At 35.7% G+C, this 18624-nt stretch overlaps 1 long non-coding RNA gene and 1 pseudogene across 2 annotated transcripts in view; one reads left to right on the forward strand and one right to left on the reverse strand.

Moving 5' to 3' along the window:
- The window catches only part of LOC136792417 (uncharacterized), a 342612-nt gene that overhangs the window by 159936 nt on the left and 164052 nt on the right, over positions 1 to 18624 (forward strand). The gene's annotated exons all lie outside the window — the stretch shown is intronic.
- LOC131768219 (p53 apoptosis effector related to PMP-22 pseudogene) overlaps positions 1 to 18624 on the reverse strand; it is a 69030-nt pseudogene that overhangs the window by 859 nt on the left and 49547 nt on the right.

The following is an 18624-nucleotide window of genomic DNA, read 5'->3' on the forward strand; positions in this document are numbered from 1 at the left end:
ACAACAACAACAAAGTAGTCTGTAACAAGAGACAAAGAAGGACATCACTTGATGATAAAGGGATCAATCCAACAAGAAAATATAACAATTGTAAATGTATATGTACCCAACATAGAAGCACATAAATACCTAAAGCAAATATTAACAAACATAATGGGAGAAATTGAAAGTAACAGAATAATTGTAAGAGACTTTAATGCTCACATACATCAATGGACAGATCATCCAGATAAAAATACAATAAGGAAATATTGGCCTTAAATGACACATTAGATCAGATGGAATACATATAGAGTGTATATATATACATATATATATATATATAAAACATTCCATTCCAAAGCAGCAGAATACACATTCTTTTCAAATGCATTCTCTGGGATAGATCACATGTTAGGCCACAAAACATGTCTCAGTCAATATAAGAAGACTGAAATCATAGCAAGCATCCTTTCTGACTGCAAGTGCATAAGACCAGATATCAACTACAAAAAAAAGTGGAAAAAACAAACGTGGAATCAGAACAATCTGCTACTAAGCAACCAGTGGGGTCATTGAAAAGTCAAAGAGAAAATAAAGAAATACCTTGAGTTAAATAAAAATGGAAACACAACATTCCAAAATGTATGGGATTTAACAAAAGCAGTTCAAAGAGGAAAATTATAGCAAAACAAGCCTACCTCAGGAAATAAGAAAAATCTTAAGTAAGTGACTTAACCTTACACCTAAAAAAACAAGAAAAGGAAGAACAAATACAATCCCTATCATAATACCAATGACATTTTTTCAAAGAACTAGAACAAATAATTCTAAAATTTGTATGGGAACACAAAAAAATCCTGAATGGCCAAAACAATATTGAGAAAGAAGAACAAAGCTAGAGGTACCCTGCTCCCTGATTTCAAACAATTCTCCAAACTACAGTAATTAAAACAGTATGGTGCTGGCACAACACAAACACATAAATCAATGGAACATATTAAAGAGACCAGAAATGAACCTACACATATATGGACAGTTAATCTATGGCAAAGAATGCAAGAATACACAATGGGGAAAAGACAGGCTCTTATATAAATGGTGCTGGGAAAACTAGGCAGCTACATGCAAATGAATCAAACTGGATTCATTTGCATGAATGAAATGAAAGTGTGATATATTTTGCATATATGGATGGTAATGCTTGCAGGTCTACAAATGGGTTTTCGGGAGTGTTCAGCAGTATCTTAAGAGAATATAAGGTGAACTTGGCCTGCACGTTCTTCCTTTTTTAGAAGTTTTAGTGTTCTTCACCATTGCATTCCAGAGCCTGGCACAGTGCTTTGCACTTTGTAGGAACTACTTAAGTGCTCAGTAAATGAATGCATGAAGAATAAATGAATGAATGTTTCACCTTGCAGGATAATGCTTAGTAAAATATTTTTCAACCACATAGTTTCCTAAAAGTCTTTTAGTTAAAAGCATACAAGTGAAAGAAAAATGTGTTACCTTAAAAGAGAAACTGCCTATCTGTTCTTAACAAACTACTGCAAGATGCTGAATCATCAAAAAAGGCTAAGTGATATTACTTAGGATGAAAAGTGCACTAATACATTCTAAGAAGATTTTCAACAGGAAAGTTCGCAATTAAAGGTCATGGTACTTTAAGAGCCAAATACCTCTCAGCACCAGAAAGCAAAGTTAAATGGGCAACCTCATTTTCTCTGCTTTCTGCACAATTGTACTTCCATTGTCATTAATGTTTTAAATACAAATTTCCATACACTGGTCCTTCATGGGATCACATTTTCCTTCTAGAAATGCCTACTGTACTTTTGCACAGGATGGTGAAGGAAGATTTTTCTGAAGGGATGAGGTTATGATGAACTAAATGAGTCTTATGGAGGGAAACCTAAAGCAGGAAGGATGCTTGGCAGGAGCTAGGATGGGAAGGCCATGCCCCCCAGAAGGAAGGCATGGTTCTGGCTCTTGGCTGTTCTGTCCCTCCCACTGAGTCCCTGATATGCAGTGGGAATTGTGATGAGGGAGAGCCTGGTGGGGATCCTGGCTGCAGCCATGTGGGTTGGGAGTTCATAGGTCCAGAGGTAGAGACAGTAGACTTTTATGGGCATAAGACCTCAGTCTGGCCCAAAAGATAAAGGTTTCTGATCCCTGTTCTATGTAATAAAGCCCTTACATCCTTTCAGACAAACATAACTAGCCCAAGTATCTCCCTTTACTCATTTGCAAAATAAACACTTCTTCAATTAGAATACAAAATCATTTTTTTGTCAGGCACATTTATGTCAACAAAGGCCAAGCTTTCATGTAAGGTTAGGATAATTTTTTTTCAAATAATTTAGGCATTAATACAATAACAATAACAACAACAGATTTTGATAGCCTGAATAATTAAATTTGCGGTTTGCATTGATTGAATTCACTGGATACGTGCACATTTCTCTTCTTTCTCCTCTCGTGGACCCACAGCACAGTCTTTGAACAAATGTTAAATGATGGGAATTTTTTGTTTATTGTGTAATTCAATAGCCCGGCATCAGAGCTGCTCATTGTCACGGAAAATTACAATTTTCTTGTGCAGACTGGAACAAACAGTGGAATTAATTCCTGTTGTCCCTCAGTCATACAGAAGTATGAAGTTGCCATGCAAGGATCGAACTGAAGATTTTTTTAGGGGGAAACAATAGAAACGGGGAAAAAGAGAAAGATTGTGACAGAAGATTACGTTTATTGTGACAAGCTTTATCGCTCCAATATCAAGTTCGCTCCTTGGGGCTGAGTGAAGAGGAGAAGTACAGAGGCAAGAACCAATAAGAAAAGCAGTGGGATGGGAGCAGCAATATTTCCAATCATTTATCATTGACACTCCCAAATGAGTGTTTGAGAATTAAATTATCTTGTCATTTCCCTAAGGATTGAAGTCATGAGTTATGAAAAAAGAAATCAAACTCACACCCTCTTCTCTGTAAAATCAGCCTGCTATTCAAGCAAGTGAAGTCCATATCACGGCTGGTTCTAAATACAGGATTGCTTCATTACTTCTTAAACTCCCTGTCACGTAGATCGGTTCTTGCTGAAACCATCAGATGAGATTGCTATCCGGATTCCCTGGTTTTGAATACTGCTCTGTGTAAATAATAGGCATGCCATTTCTAAACAAATGGGGACCCCAATAAAGAATTTTATTTGATAAACACTGGATTTATTTTTATACCAAGAGGCATTTTTTTTTTCTTTTGGAATCGTGGATATATAAACATCTCGATTCCTCCATTCCATTCCAAGTGCCAGCATTTATTCAGTACATAGTGAGGCACTATGCTGATGGTTTTACACGCATCATCTCACTGAATCCTCTTAAGAACATTTAGGTGGTATTGCTATGCTCTTTGACAGTCCATCTCCAACTGCACCTCCTCAATGTACCTGATGTCCAGACATATTAAATGTTCTAGTCCTTGAAATACACATATCATTTCCCAACTCCATATATTTGCTACTCCCTCTAGCTATTGGACCTGGGAATGTCTACTTAGCTTCCAAGATGCAGCTCAAACTGCAATTCTTCTGTTTGATGCTCCCAGGCAGAACTGGTTACGGATTCCCTTTGCTCTCCCAACAACTTACAAAAGCCTCTGATTCCATTATATTGTATTTTTACTTACAGGTCTGTATCTTGAAGTGGATTTAACACTTTTAAGGACGTGGATTATTATTTATTTATCTTTATAACTCCCTGGCCTTAGCAGAGGTTCTGACCTATAAAAGATACTCTATAAATGTTTAGTAAATAGTTAAATAGTTGCAGTTAATTTCATTGATTTGTTAATGTCCTTGCATTAGCATCTAAATTTATCCTGAAAAGTGACACTTTTTTTTTGTTTCCATATCATTCTTTTTTTTTTTTTAACATCTTTATTGGAGTATAATTGCTTTACAATGGTGTGTTAGTTTCTGCTTTACAACAAAGTGAATCAGTTATACATATACATATGTTCCCATATCTCTTCCCTCTTGCGGCTCCCTCCCTCCCACCCTCCCTATCCCACCCCTGTTTCCAGATTATTCTTAATTATAAGTATACTTAAATATCTGTCTTTGTTTCTGGAAAAAAAAAAAAAAGGTTTTTGCTGTGCACATGAAGGAAGAATTATATAACAAACTAATTTTAAAACTACGTGCTCTTTTTAGGGGGACATTTACTCTTCACAATGCTCCATTTCCACAAAGACTTGATGATGATTTCCAGATTTAAAGTAATTCCCAGTACCAAAATGAGAAGCTGCGTGATATGCTGGAAAAAAACATAGAATTTAGAACTCAGAGATAAGGCTTTGAGTCATAAAATGTCCCCCTGATCCAATGGGTAACTTTGGGGAACCCAGTTTTTTTTAGCATCCATTTACTTACAGAATCATTGTGAGGTTTAAGTAGAAGGACTTACTGAGTTATTGCTTTTCCAGATACTGGGTACATAGAATTGAATCAAACTGTCCAATCCCTGTCCTTATGGAGCTGACATTCCTGAGGGAGATTGAGACAGTAACCCAGTAAATATAAAATAGGCAGTGGTGATAGTGCTGAGAAGAAAACTGTGAGTGATACACAGTGGTGTGCTCTTTCAGTGAGGAGTAGCAAGGAAGGCCTCTTTAATAAGGGGACATCTGAGCAGAGAGGGTAGAGGAGTGAGAGCATGGGTCAAACCGGTATGGGTGAAAATTGACCAGGCCAGAGAGGTCAGCTATTATCGTTCTTCGAATACTTGCTTTGAATGTCCCCAAACTTGGAAGACATGCTAGTCTTGACCATGCTAGTCTGAGACCATGAGACCATGGTCTCAATGGAAGAAAGTGTGTACAGAGGGAGACTCTGTTCCCAGACGTGTTCCCTCTTCAGAGCACCCTTCCTGTAGACCCTCTGGCCTCACTGGGTCGCTGCCATTGAAATTCAAGACATTTGCCTTTCCCCAGTCAGGACAGATTGTCCAATTGCTAACACATTGTGTTCTCCCATGTGTACTTAAACAACAACAACAACATGAATTTAGAGCTCTTAAATTTGCTTTCATAGTTTCTTAAAGTCTGTTCCTTTTCTCCCGCAAATATCTGCTAAACTGATCACTGCTTTGTACATATATTGAAAGAAGCAATGAGAAACGTAAATGCGTAGACAGCTAATATCAAAATTAGCTTTGAGAACTCCCTGGCGGTCCAGTGGTTAAGACGCTGCACTTTCACCGTGGAGGGCGTGGGTTCAATCCCTCGTCAGGGAGCTAAGACCCCACAAACGCTGTGGTGTGGCTAAATAAATAAAATTAGCTTTGCTACATAAAGCTTAGATACCTAGAAAAATGGCTCTTTAACTTAGCAGGTAATTGTAGTTTTGAATGTGAATAACCTCAGAGTATCTTTAATATTTTATTGGTCTAAGTTACCAACTTTCACTTTTCTCTGTTGCATCAGATAAATAAAAAAGCAGAGATTTCCATCATAGCAGCACTATGCACATTGACATTTATTGATTTCCATTAGTATCTGAGGTGGCTGGCATTTTACTTTTATATGCTGCATTAATAAATTGTGCTTAGAGGCTGCCTGTGCATTTTTTATTGAGGCCCCTCATTTGCTCTTGACTGTTTCCAAAAATTCTTTTGAGTTTTGAAATTTGCTTTTCTCTTGTTCTTTGTTTTCTTTTTGGGAAATGTACAACTTGTACCACATAAGTCTATCTCCCAAGGAACACTAAAGCAGAGAGAGGCATATTCTATTTCAATTTCTGGAGGTTATTTAAAGGATCCCTTTGTTTTTCCTGTTTCTAAAGTCCAAAAGAACAATGCTTTGCGTATGCTGAAGCCACAGTACTGCACATCAAAAAGAGATTCATTTTGGCACCTGGGTAACATTGGTGTGAATGAATGCAGTGTTTCCTGAGTGTTATTTTCAAGACCAGCCCTGACCGGTGGTCAAATTTCCTTAAATCCAGAGAAATAAGACAAATAACAATGAAGTAAAATTTTAATAAAGTAACAATAATTAAATTTGAATACCTGACCTAAATCCAAGGTTATGTCATTCAAATTTTTTTCGTGTTGCGTTCTTTTATGAATGATGGTCATTATAATTATTTTTATGCCTAGAATAATAATTATTTACTTTTTAAAATAAGAAATAGATTAACATGGTTCAAAATGTAAAATATATATATATATATATATATGTCTTTCTACATCTGTCTCCTATTTGCTACGGTTCCCCCAACCTACAAACATTCAGGTAATCACTGTCATTAGTATACTTTTGTAGTTACTTTATGGATACATAAGCAAAAACAAATATGTTATTTCCCCGCTCCCCTTTTCCACAAAACAATCGCATATTATACACAAAATTCTTCACATTGCCATTTTGAAATGATTTTGGTAAATATATATGAAACGATATATGAAATATATTTGTATTCATATAAAAATATATAAATGATTATCGATGCACTGAAAGTAGCAAAAAATGTATAGGATGGTCCCTTGTACCATTCTTCCAGTTTACCCAGTGCTAACATGTTGCATAGCTTTAACACAATATTGAAGCCAGGAGATTGACATTGGTACAATCTACAGGGCATATTTAGATTTCACCAGTTTTACATGTATTTGTGTAAAATTAGTGAAATCTGGTAATCATTAATCTGTTCTCCATCTTTAAAATTTCATTTTGAAAATGTTATATGTGTAGAAACTTACATATATACCTTTTGAGATAGGCTTTTTCACTCAGCATTATCACCTTCAGATTCATCCAAGTGGCTGCATGTATCAACAGTTAGTTTCTTCTGACTGCTCTAGTTTTCACAATAAACATGTCCCTTGGTTTGTTTAGCCATTCTTCTACTGAAGGACATTGGGTTCTTTCTAACTTTTGGCTATTACAAATGTAAAGCTGCTATGAACATTTACGATTATGAACATTTATGTTAACGTAAGTTTTCATTTCTCTGGGATAATACCCAAGAGTAAAAGTGCTAGGTGAAGTGACATATGCATGTTTAGGTTTATGAGAAACTGCCAAACTATTTTCCAGAATGGATGTACCATTTCACATCCCCACCACAACATACGAGTGCGAGCATTTGGTGTTGCCACTGTGTCTTTAAGCTACTCTGATAGATGTGTAGTAATATCTCATTGTGGTTTTAATTTGAATTGTCTTTATGGCTAGTGATGTTAGCATGTAATTATTTACCATGTGTATGTTATTTCTGTAGACATGTATGTTCATGTCTTTGCCCATTTAATATTTGGACTTGGGGGGTTTACTATCGAATATTAAGAATTTTTTACATGTTCTAGATATAAGACATCTGTCTGATATATATAGCTTGCAAATATTTTCTCCCAATCTGCAGTGGGTCTTTTGACCCTCTTCACGTGGGCTTTCAAAAAGTTTTAAATTCTGATTAGATCTAATTTATCAATTTTTTCTTTCATGGATTGAGTTTTTTGTGTCAAGGCTAAAATCTTTTATTGCTAGGTCTTGAATATTTTCTTCTGAGCATTTTTTTCTAAAAGTTTTATAGTTTTGTTTCATATTTAATCCCATGTCCCAAATTGAGTTAATTTTTGCTTAAAGTGTGAGTTTTAGGTTGAGATTTTTTCTTTTTGTCTGTGGGTGCCTAATTGTTCAAGCACCATTAGTTGAAAATACTATCTTTCCTCCATTGAATCACTGTGTACCTTTATAAAACATCATTTGACTATATTTCTATCCGGGTTCTCTAGTCTGTTTGTTGATATATGTGTTGACACCTTTGCCAATACTGTAGCTGGAATACTGTACCTTTATAGTTCTGTACCTTTAGAGTAAGCCTTGAATGCTGAATACTTTATAGTAAAAATTGAATAGTGTAGCTTTATAGTAAGACTTAACTTTGGGTATAGTAATTTCTCCCACTTTATTCTGCTTTATCAAAATAGTCTTAGCTTGTTTAGGTCCCTGGCTTTTCCACATAAATTTTAGAATAAGCTTGTGTATGTCTATAAAATACCTTCCAATTTTGAGAGCAATTGCATTAAATCTACAGATCAATGTGGGGAGAATTGTATCTTTACTATGTTGAATGTCCAAACCATAAACATGGTTTGTCTCTTAATTTATTTAGATCCTCTTTCTATCACCAGCATTTTGTAAGTTATAACATATAAATTCTGTATGTTTTGTTAGCTTTATACCTAAGTATTTCATTTTCTTTGGAGTGAGTATTGCGCATACTTTTTTTCTTTTGTCTTAGTAAGATATCATTAAAAACATCACAGTTTATTGAGAGATTCCGCATTTCTTTTTACAGTTTCATTATATGGCATTATGAAGTACCATACTTTAATTAAGTAATGGTCTACAGATGGATACTTGGATCATTTCTAATTTATGGCTATATTAAAAATAATTATACATATTTGCGGTAAATTTATGTGTATCTGCGTGACACATCCCCAGGAGTGAGAAGCTCAAGTTGAAGCGTATGTGATTTGTAATTTTGGTATTTGATTATTGCCTTCCACAGAAACTCTGCCAGTTTATACTCCTACCAACAATGTATGAGAGCAACTGTTTCCGCACAGCCTCCTCAACAGAGTTTGAGGTCACACTTTCTGACACTTTTACATAGTATAGTTTTAATTTAATTTTATCTTACATGTGAGTCAGTTTAAGCAAGCTTTCCTTTGCTTAGGGGCTATTTGTGTTTATTTGTTTGCTTTTGGTTGGTGTGGAGATGGGCTGCCATTTCATGTCTTTATCCATTTTCCTGTTGTGTTATGAGGATTTTTCTTGACAATTTACAGAAATCTCACTATGTGTAAGGGAGGTCAACCCTTTCTCCATGCCAGGAGTCAACACTTTTCCCGTTGTGTCATTTTCCCTTTGACTTTGATTATGATGTGTTCGGCACGGTATAACAAACAATGTCACAATGAAGAGTCATGTACTTAAAGCATTTCATACATATGCACCACATCTGCAGGATAAATTCTTAGCAGTTCAAAATTTATACACATTTGCAACAATATTCTGAAGACCGAGCTTTCAGAATATGTTGTTTTTTCTAAGTTATTTTGTAACTTAACACAATGGCAATAAAATCCCCATGAAGCCTGTTTTTTAACTGGACAAACTGAAGTTAAAATGGAAAAAATAAACAAATGAAGTTTTGGAAAATTCCCCAAAATATAAAGAGTCTGAGAAGACTAGTTCTACCAGACATGAAAACATAGTAAAAGTCCTGTGTAATTATAATAAGACGATGTTGGCAAATGGATAGACAAAACAATGAAATGAAATGGGAAGTTCAATAAGAGATACAGCAACATGTAGAAATTTGGTATATGATATACCTTGTATCTTAAACTACTGAAGAGAAAATGGGGTCGGCTACATTAGGATACCATTTTTTACTTTTCAGCTCAGCAAATTTCAAGAGTTTTATAGTTCTGTAAGGCGGTGGGAAAATGGGTCCTAGTGTATTGCTGGTAGGTGTCTAGGTGGCTACAACACCTGTGAAAGACCATTTGGCAATCCATTTTTTTGCTTGGCAGTGTGTATTTCTGATCTTTGACAAGGATTTTGTTCTTGTTTCAGTGATTATCTTTACAAGTTTACAGAATTGTCCTCACCTTGTACTGTGTACTTTGTACACAGATCTATAAATTTGCTACTCTGTACCATGATCTATCTCATGTGTCTTATTCTTCCTCTTCACTCACCCTTTCTTTTCCTCTATACCCCAGTGTTATTCACTGTAAGTACTTTTTGAGTATCTGTCTTTGTACCTCTGTGTCATAGCTTTTCCTTGACCTCCCCGTACGTACTTTCCATCTTATTCCACCCTGATCTATGTCCCAGAGGCTACTGACAGGTACGGACCAACAGGTAGGTCCTTTGCCACGTGGTCTCCAGTTAGGTTCAGGAGACCCGAAGGAGGGAGGAGAATGAAGTCAGGGACCTTCTGAGAGGTTACCTCAGACTGTTGTACTCTTTGATTTTTCAAGGTAGCCTTCTTTATAGAACTTTCTCCTTCAGGTTCTATACCTGCTCCTTATCCTCATATTTTTGCGTCCTAGGGTGGTAACAGCTCTGCTGTTAATATCGTCACAGTGCCCACACCTTTGAAAATATTCTCTTTATAAGCCTTCCTTGAAAGACCCTAATTTGAGTGTGAAGCTTGTTTCATGCCGAGTACCTGAATAATTCAACTGTTACATATGCGTATTTAGATCCACCATATCTTATCTGCAATTCTGATATATAAGAAGTTCTAAAAAGTAAATTTTGGGGGGGGGGGGGTAAATTTGTTACAAATTTTCTTCTTGGCAAAATCTGAGCAAAACTCTTTACAGTCTTTTTTTTCTATGATGTAGAATGAATAGTCATATGCCGCTCCGCGGCACGTGGGATCTTCCCGGACCAGGACACGAACCCGTGTCCCCTGCATCGGCAGGCGGGCTCTCAACCACTGCGCCACCAGGGAAACCCCAGACATATTTTTTAAAGCTGGTTTAGCTGTCTTCTTACTATGGAGAATTCAGTATATACACAAAAGTAGAAGAATATAATAAACCCCCATGCATCTATTTAACCAGTCCCAGGAACTATCTATTCATGACCAATCTGGTCCCATTTATACGAACATTCATTCTTTGCCAGGGCCCAATCAGGCAACAGAAAACACACAGTAATTAAAACAGAAGAATTTTAGTATAAAGAATTACTTACTGTAATAAGACACTGGAATAATCAGGGATTGGATAGTAAAAAGTAAACATTTTGTAGTATTAAAGGAAAGGGAAGGGTTAGAGCACTTTTGAAGATTTTCCACTCTAGAGAATACATTTTTTGTTATAACAGAGACAACAAACATGGCCCTGAAAATACAGCTCTCTGGCCAAACTATGCAATTTTTATGCATCCCCCCAATTTTTGTTTCTCTGAATTAATTAGTGTGGAGAAAGGTTTCTGCAAACAGTTCTGGTAACCCCAATTCCTATATCTGCTGTTAAGTAGGCAATGTATTATTTCAGGGTGAGCCTCTCACCAACAGGAAGTGAATTTTTGCTGGTGTTTCTGAGTTTTCTTGGTACTTCATCCTCGTCTTTCTATTCTTCTTTTCACTTCTGCTTAACATCAGCAGTTATATTTAATTTGGCATCTGCAGATTATAGAAGATTACATTTATCTCTTTATTTGGCAGAAAATGAAGTTTGGGTTTTTGTACTTTTTCCTCCCTGCTGCTTTTCTATAATTTTTCAGCATAAGCAGAGAAGAAAATTGCTCATTTGATTTTTAATGTCCACACTCAGTAAAGGAAAAATTTGGCAATCTTATAGTTCTAATTCTCTCTCTCTCTCTCTCTTTTGAAACTTGAGTAATAGAAATGTGAATACTGGAGAACCAGTAACACTGTGAATAAATACATATTTTGGAGATACAGAAATCTGAATTACAATCTTGCTTTGCTACTTACTGTTTGTGCAACTTACTGTGTTGAGCAATTTATTATTACTGAGCCACAGCTTCCCCAGATATAAATTATGGATAATAATAACCATTTTATAGGATAGTTGTAAAGACTACATGAGGAAACCTATGAGCAACATATGCCCTCTTAGATGATCAACATTTATTAGTGTTCCCCTGCTGTCAAGGACCCTACTGAACTTTTTAGCAGGTGCTTAAGTAGTATAAAAAACCTTTTTTTAAAACGATTTATTTATTTGTTTGTTTATTGGCTGCGTGGCATGTGGGATCTTAGTTTCCCAACCAGGGATTGAACCCGCGTTCCCTACGTTGGAAGTGTGGAGTCTTAACCACTGGACTGCCAGGGAAGTCCATAAAAAAATCTTTTTAAAAAAAAACAAAACTAAATTCATCTAAGTAATTCATTTTAATATCTTAAACAGTTGTGCCTCTTGGTAATTGTTATAATCTTTGGAAAAGTAGAAAGTCTGATTTTTAAGGGAAACATAGGCATGAAACAGAAGTTTATTCTTGTGTCAAAAATCACACCAAAATGCAAATTTATGGTTAAAAAAATAGATTGCCTAGGTGCCTTCAAAAACATGATTGGGATTGCATTGCCTTCACTTGAGAGTTCTATAAACATCATGAGATCAGGTAAAAAAATATATCACTATCTTCTTTCCTTCTTTTATTTGTGAAAAATACAAGTCATCTCCACAGATTGCTGAGAAAATTTTCTGCTGCTTCTAGATGATTATAACTTTATGTATTGTATTTATGTAGTGCTCAATGGCTTCTGAGAACATAAAGTATAATATAGAAATTTTTCTGACAGTTTATTTTATGAAACTATAGTCTTCATATTTCAAGGAAGGAATGAAAGGAAATGAATGAGACAAGAAACAAGAATGTTTAAAGGAAGGATGGTTGATAATAAGGTCAGCAGTTTCCTGGAAGCTTGCACAGAATATACTTCTGTCTCATTTCCCTTTTCACCACCATGCATATATATGTATATATTACATATATATGTATATGTATATGTTACTGTGCACTAACATAGATGCAAGAAAGGACAATAGAGGTGTATTTTCCCATTTTTGAAATATTAAATATTAGATTCATATACATACAAATAGTACTGTTCTTGTTTTCCTTGTGCTCTAAATACATACATTGCCTGTCTACTGATAATCCAGTGCAGGGTGAAGCAAACATTTTTATTTACTTTTAGGATACACAAGTCTCTTCTACCTAAGTCTCATTTATATTTTAGTCATAAAAAGGCATTTGAAAGATAATGTGGTTTTTCTGAAGGAACTCTGGGTAGTTCCTCACAAATAACTGGAAAAAATTTCCAGCTACAATACTTTATTAACTTCAGAGAACAACCTTCTTTCATGTCAAATGGTGTGTATTGTCACTTTGCTACGACTTAAAAAATTCACAGATCACATTATTTCTGTTCAAAATTAAAATGTATCTCTACTTAGAACCCATAAGTAAGTATCAAAACATGAAAACATGAGAACCTTAATTCTATGGATAGATTTGAGCTATGAATCATTATGGCAATGATGTTTGGTTTTTGTAAGAGTATATTTTCGAAAGTGTTTTATGAAAGTGTCACTTTTCTTCTGTAAAAATCTCATTTATCATGTAGAAAGAAAACATGGTAATTAAAATGAAAATGTCTTGCGTATAAAGAGTCTTTAAATGATAATTCCAGAAAAGGAATTTTGAAAATAATTCTAATCCAAAGTGGAATTTAGTAATTTACACATGTAAGTTAAATTCAAATTATATACTTATTTTTGAAAATTAACATTTGAAGTCTAGTGATACATTTTACATTATATATCTTTAAAGTATCCTTTGTGGGCTTCCCTGCTGGTGCAGTGGTTAAGAATCTGCCTGCCAATGCAGGGGCCATGGGTTCGAGCCCTAGTCTGGGAAGATCCCACATGCCGTGGAGCAACCAAGCCCGCGAGCCACAACTATTGAGCCCGTGTGCCGCAACTACTGAAGCCCGCATGCCTAGAGCTTGTGCTCCACAACAAAAGAAGCCACTGCAATGAGAAGCCTGCACACAGCAATGAAGAGTAGTCCCCACTGGCCACAACTAGAAAAAAACCTGCCTGCAGCAACAAAGACCCGACACAGACAAAAATAAAATAAATAAAGTATCCCTTGCTTTTCTGAAAGAAAACACTTGGGGTTCTTTTGGAACAACATTGAATATTCAAATAGAAAATTTTTTCCCAACTTTGATGTTAAATCACTTTAAACTTCAGTTGTCTACTATGCATACTACAGATGTTACTGCCATAGTATAGAGGTTGATTTCCTGCTTTTACTTTGTTGACTGAAAAAAAATGCACAACGTGAGAGTTGTGAGTTAAGTTTTATTTGGGACAAAATGAGGACTGTAGCCCAGGAGACAGCATCTCAGAGGGCTCTGAGGAACTGTTCTGAAGAGGTAGCAGGGGAAGTCAGTATATATGTGACTGGTGAAGGGGGATACATGCAATCAAGCACATATATTTTGCAGAAGGTTTCTAGTCATGAGGAGCAGATGTTTCTGTTAATAATTTTAGTGCTTTTCTAGGTATGAGAAGATTCAAAAAATGGGGCTCATAAAAATTCCTGAAAGTATCGAGCTATCCAAAAACCTGTTCTGTCACTTTTTCACAGAGCACAGAGTATGTCATTCCTGATCTCCACCCTGAACTCCTTTCAAAGTGTGTTGAAAGTCAGTGGCTGCAGTGGCTAGTGACTAAATAAGACCCCAGGAGAAAAGTGACTGCCCTGAATTCTCCAGCTATTAGTACTGTGATTTCTCTATGGGATAACTCATATAAAACTTCAGAATAATAGAACTAGTAGTTTCCCCACTGATCGAGACTCTCATTCTTGCTAAGTCAAATGGGAAGGAAGCTGATGAGTTGGCATAATTTTATTTCAACGCTTGGTCTTCTCAAAGCAATTTTGGCCTTTTTCCGTATTTCTTACATTGAGTGAAAAGAAAGGAGGAGTTATATTTATTCTTGAAATCCCATTTATTTACCCAGAAGAAAGTTTTGCACTGCATACATTCTAAGACTAGAATTCTTTGTCCTTTTCTTCTGTAGTACACTTTCCAAACTTTTGAAGCTTTTCCTGCCATGTTGTATTTCACCTTAGGGACCTGCTGCCTCTTAAAAATATTTGAATACCACTTGACCATATACAATGTTCTTTCACAGTCATCTTACTTGATATCTGAAACAACACTGTGAAATAGATACTACTGAACTATAGGGAAACCTGACTTACCCGCTTATAAAATTAATAGAATTTAATTACAAATCCTGTGGACTTCAGACATTACACTCAATTCCAACACACTCTACAGACTCTTAGAGAAAAATTTCTGTGTAACTTATGCCAAAGAAACCACCTACAGTTTCTTAGTTGGAGATGAGAAAAGGAGGAAAAGGACATAAGGGACAATAAATGTTAGATTTGTTTAAGGAATTAAGAGCTCTTTCCTTAATTGACAAACTTACACAAAGACTAAAAAATATGGAAGGCTGCTAAGGTAATTTGAAGCCACTAAAAGTCGCTAAGCAGAGAATGAAGAAAACCAGTATTTACTGAATACTTTCATGTGTTGGTCTCTTTGAAAAGTGCTTGTAAATTACTAATGCATCGAAGATCTATTGCTTTCTCTGTCTGAACTTTCTCCTTTGGAAATGATCCATCCCTTCCTTTCAGATAATCTGTCCCCCACTCCTTTCTCCCTCTGGCAAAAACTTTATACATATTATTGCAGATGTTGCAACCATATTATCAGCTGACCCAACTTCTGGTCACTCTTGATTCATTCAGGAGGTGGGCACCAATTGGGACAATGAATCTCTTCTTATTTTGAACTTGAAAGTAAGAGTCAGGTAGTAAAGCAACAATACTTAGGAAATGTACAAAACCATGTTTTCTGCCATGGGGACCAGGAAAAGTGTATAAGACTCATATGAAGAGAGAATATGTTAATCAAGTAAAGATGGAAAGTAGAATAAATTAATATAGGTATGATATAATCACACTTCTCTCTATATATAGTACAAGTGTCTTAGTCAGATCAGGTTGCTATAACAGAATACCATAGACTGGGTGGCTTAAACAACAGAAATTTATTTCTCACATACCTGGGGGATGGAGAGTCCAAAATCAGGGCATCAGCAGACCAGGACATATAATTAAAATGGCAAAAGTTAAAGATAAGGAGAGACTTCTAAAGGCAGCAAGAGAAAGAGAGAAAGTCATATCCAAAGAAATCCCATAAAGTTATCAGGTGATTTTTCTGCAGAAACTTTGCAGGCCTGAAGGGGGTGGCATTATATAATTAAAATGATGAAACAGAAAAACCTGCATCCCAGGATACTCTACCCCAAAAAATTATCATTTAGAATTGAAGGAGAGATTAAAAAACTTCTCAGACAAGCAAAAACTAAGAGTTCATCAATACTAAACCTACCATAAAAGAAATGTTAAAGGCTCTTCTCTAAATGGAAAAGCAAAAGCTATAAAAAGAAGTAAAAATCTATAGGAAAGGAAAAATCCCTCTAGGGAAGACAAATATATACTGAAGCCTGAGGAACAAACAGTTAAATAAGCTAGTACAAAGGTTAAAAGGCAGAAAATTGTAAAATCAATTATAACTACAATAAACAGTGAAGGGATAAACATGAAGGTACAAAATATGACATCAAAACACAAAATGTGGGGGACAAGAGTTAAAAAAATATAGATCTTTTAGAATGTGTTTGAAGTTAAATGACTACCAGTTTAAAACAAGTAGATATAGTTATAGGTCAACATATATGAATTCCATGCTAACCACAAATCAAAAATCTGCAGCAGGTACACAAGACCTAGAGAGAAAGGAACACAAGTATACGACAAAACAAAATCATCAAACTACAAAGGAAGAAACTGAAAGAAGAAAGAACAGAGAACAATTACAGAAACAACCAGAAAAAAAGTAATAAAATGGCAATAAGTACATACCTATTAATAATCACTTTAAATGTCAGTGGACTAAGTGCTCAAATCAAAAGACACAGGGTGGCTGGGACTTCCCTGGTGGTGCAGTGGTTAAGAATCCGCCTGCCAGTGCAGCAGGCACGGGTTCAAGCCCTGGTCCAGGAAGATCCCACAAGCCACAGAGCAACTAAGCCTGTGTACCACAACTACTGAAGCCCAGTCACCTAGAGCCTGTGCTCTGCAACAGGAGAAACCACCACAGTGAGAAGCTTGCGCACTGCAATCGCAATGAAGAGTAGCCCCCACTCGTTGCAACTAGAGGACACTCATGCACAGCAACGAAGACCCAACGCAGCCAAAAAAAGAAAAGACACGTGGTGGCTGATTGGATTAAAAAAAAAAACCTGTATGCTGCTTACAAGAAGACTCACTTCGGAGCTAAAGACACACAAAGACTGAAAGTGGGAGGATGGAAAAAGATATTTTATGAAAATGGAAATGACAGGAAGGATCAGCTCCTTGTGTGTACTCCTGAGAGTAACAGTGGGAGTGAGCTCAAGTAAACAGGGAATGTGTACAGAAAACAGTCCAAGGTCTGTGGGCAAGGGAGGAACTTGCCCACAATCTTGAGCTGTAGTGCCATCTTTGGGAAAACAAAATAGAAGTTTCCAGCAGCCAGCCAGCCAGCCTGGTGCATTGTAAGATCAAGAGGAAACATAAGAGTTTAAGATTTATGCCACAAGAGGGAGAAGGAGGCATGGAGCAGGTACATCTATACAAGGCTGAAGAAGAAAGTCACAGATTACGTAGCAGGACTAATGAAAAGTAACTCTTACCTGAAGGTAGCTGGTAAAGATTGGAGGAGGTGACTGCTACTTCAAATGTGACAACATCAATGCAAAACTCCAAGGAACATGAAAAATCAAGGAAATATGACATCACCAAAAGATCACAATATTCCTCTTAAACCCAATGACATGGAGATCTGTAATTTACCCAATAAAGAATTTAAAATAGCTGTTTTGTGGAAACTCAATTATCTACAAGAAAACACAGAAAGACAACTCAGCAAAATCAGGAAAACAGTACAAGAACAAAATGAGAAATTTAATAAAGAGATAGAAAAGATAAAAAATAACCAAATAGAAATTCTGAAGCTGAAGACTTCAATGAATGAAATAAAGAATACAGCAGAGAGCATCAACAGCAGAATGTTTAAGTTCATGAAGGTAATGGATTATCTCATTATTTCAAACCAAAATAATCTTCTCCAAGACACATTGTAATGAAAGTGTCAAAATTCAAAGACCAAGTAAGAATCCTAAAAGAAGCAAAAGAATTAACAGTTTGTAAGCTACAAAGGAACCCCCATTAGGGTATCAGCAGAGTTCTCAGCAGAAACCTTATTGGCTGAGAGAATGGGATGGTAGATTCAAATCACAGGAAAAAAAAAAAAGCCAGCCAAGGATACTCTATCTGGCAAAATTATCCTTCAGATATAAAGGAGAAATAAAGACTTTCCTAAATAAATAAAAGCCAAGGGAATTCTTTATCACTAGACCTGTCTTATGAGAAATTCTAAAAGAAGTTCTTTGAGCTGATATAAAAAGATACTAGTTGGTAACATTAAAACATATGAAAGTATACAATACACTGGTAAAGGTAAATATACAGTATGACATAGAAAACTCTAATCTGTAATATGATGATGTGTTAACCTCTTAACTATAGCATAAAGATTAAAGGAAAAGAGTATTAAAGTTAACTATAGCTTTTATAATTTGCTAATAAATACACAATATAAAAAGAGGTAAACTGTGTCATTAAAAATATGAAAGCAGTTGTAATAGGGCTGAGTTTTTGTATATGATGAAAGTTAAGATTCTATAAGCATAAAATAGACTGTTATGTCTTAAAATTTTTATGTATGCCTCATGGTAACCATAAGGCAAAAACCTACAATACATTCACAAAAGATAAAGGAATCAGAGTATACTACCACAGAAAATCACCCCTCCACAAATGTAGGCAGCAGGAGAGAAAAAATGGAACAATGGAACTATAAAACAACCAGAAAGCAATTAATAAGTTG

This window comes from Kogia breviceps, chromosome 13 (genome assembly GCF_026419965.1).
Source record: "Kogia breviceps isolate mKogBre1 chromosome 13, mKogBre1 haplotype 1, whole genome shotgun sequence".
Classification (NCBI taxonomy): domain Eukaryota; kingdom Metazoa; phylum Chordata; class Mammalia; order Artiodactyla; family Physeteridae; genus Kogia; species Kogia breviceps.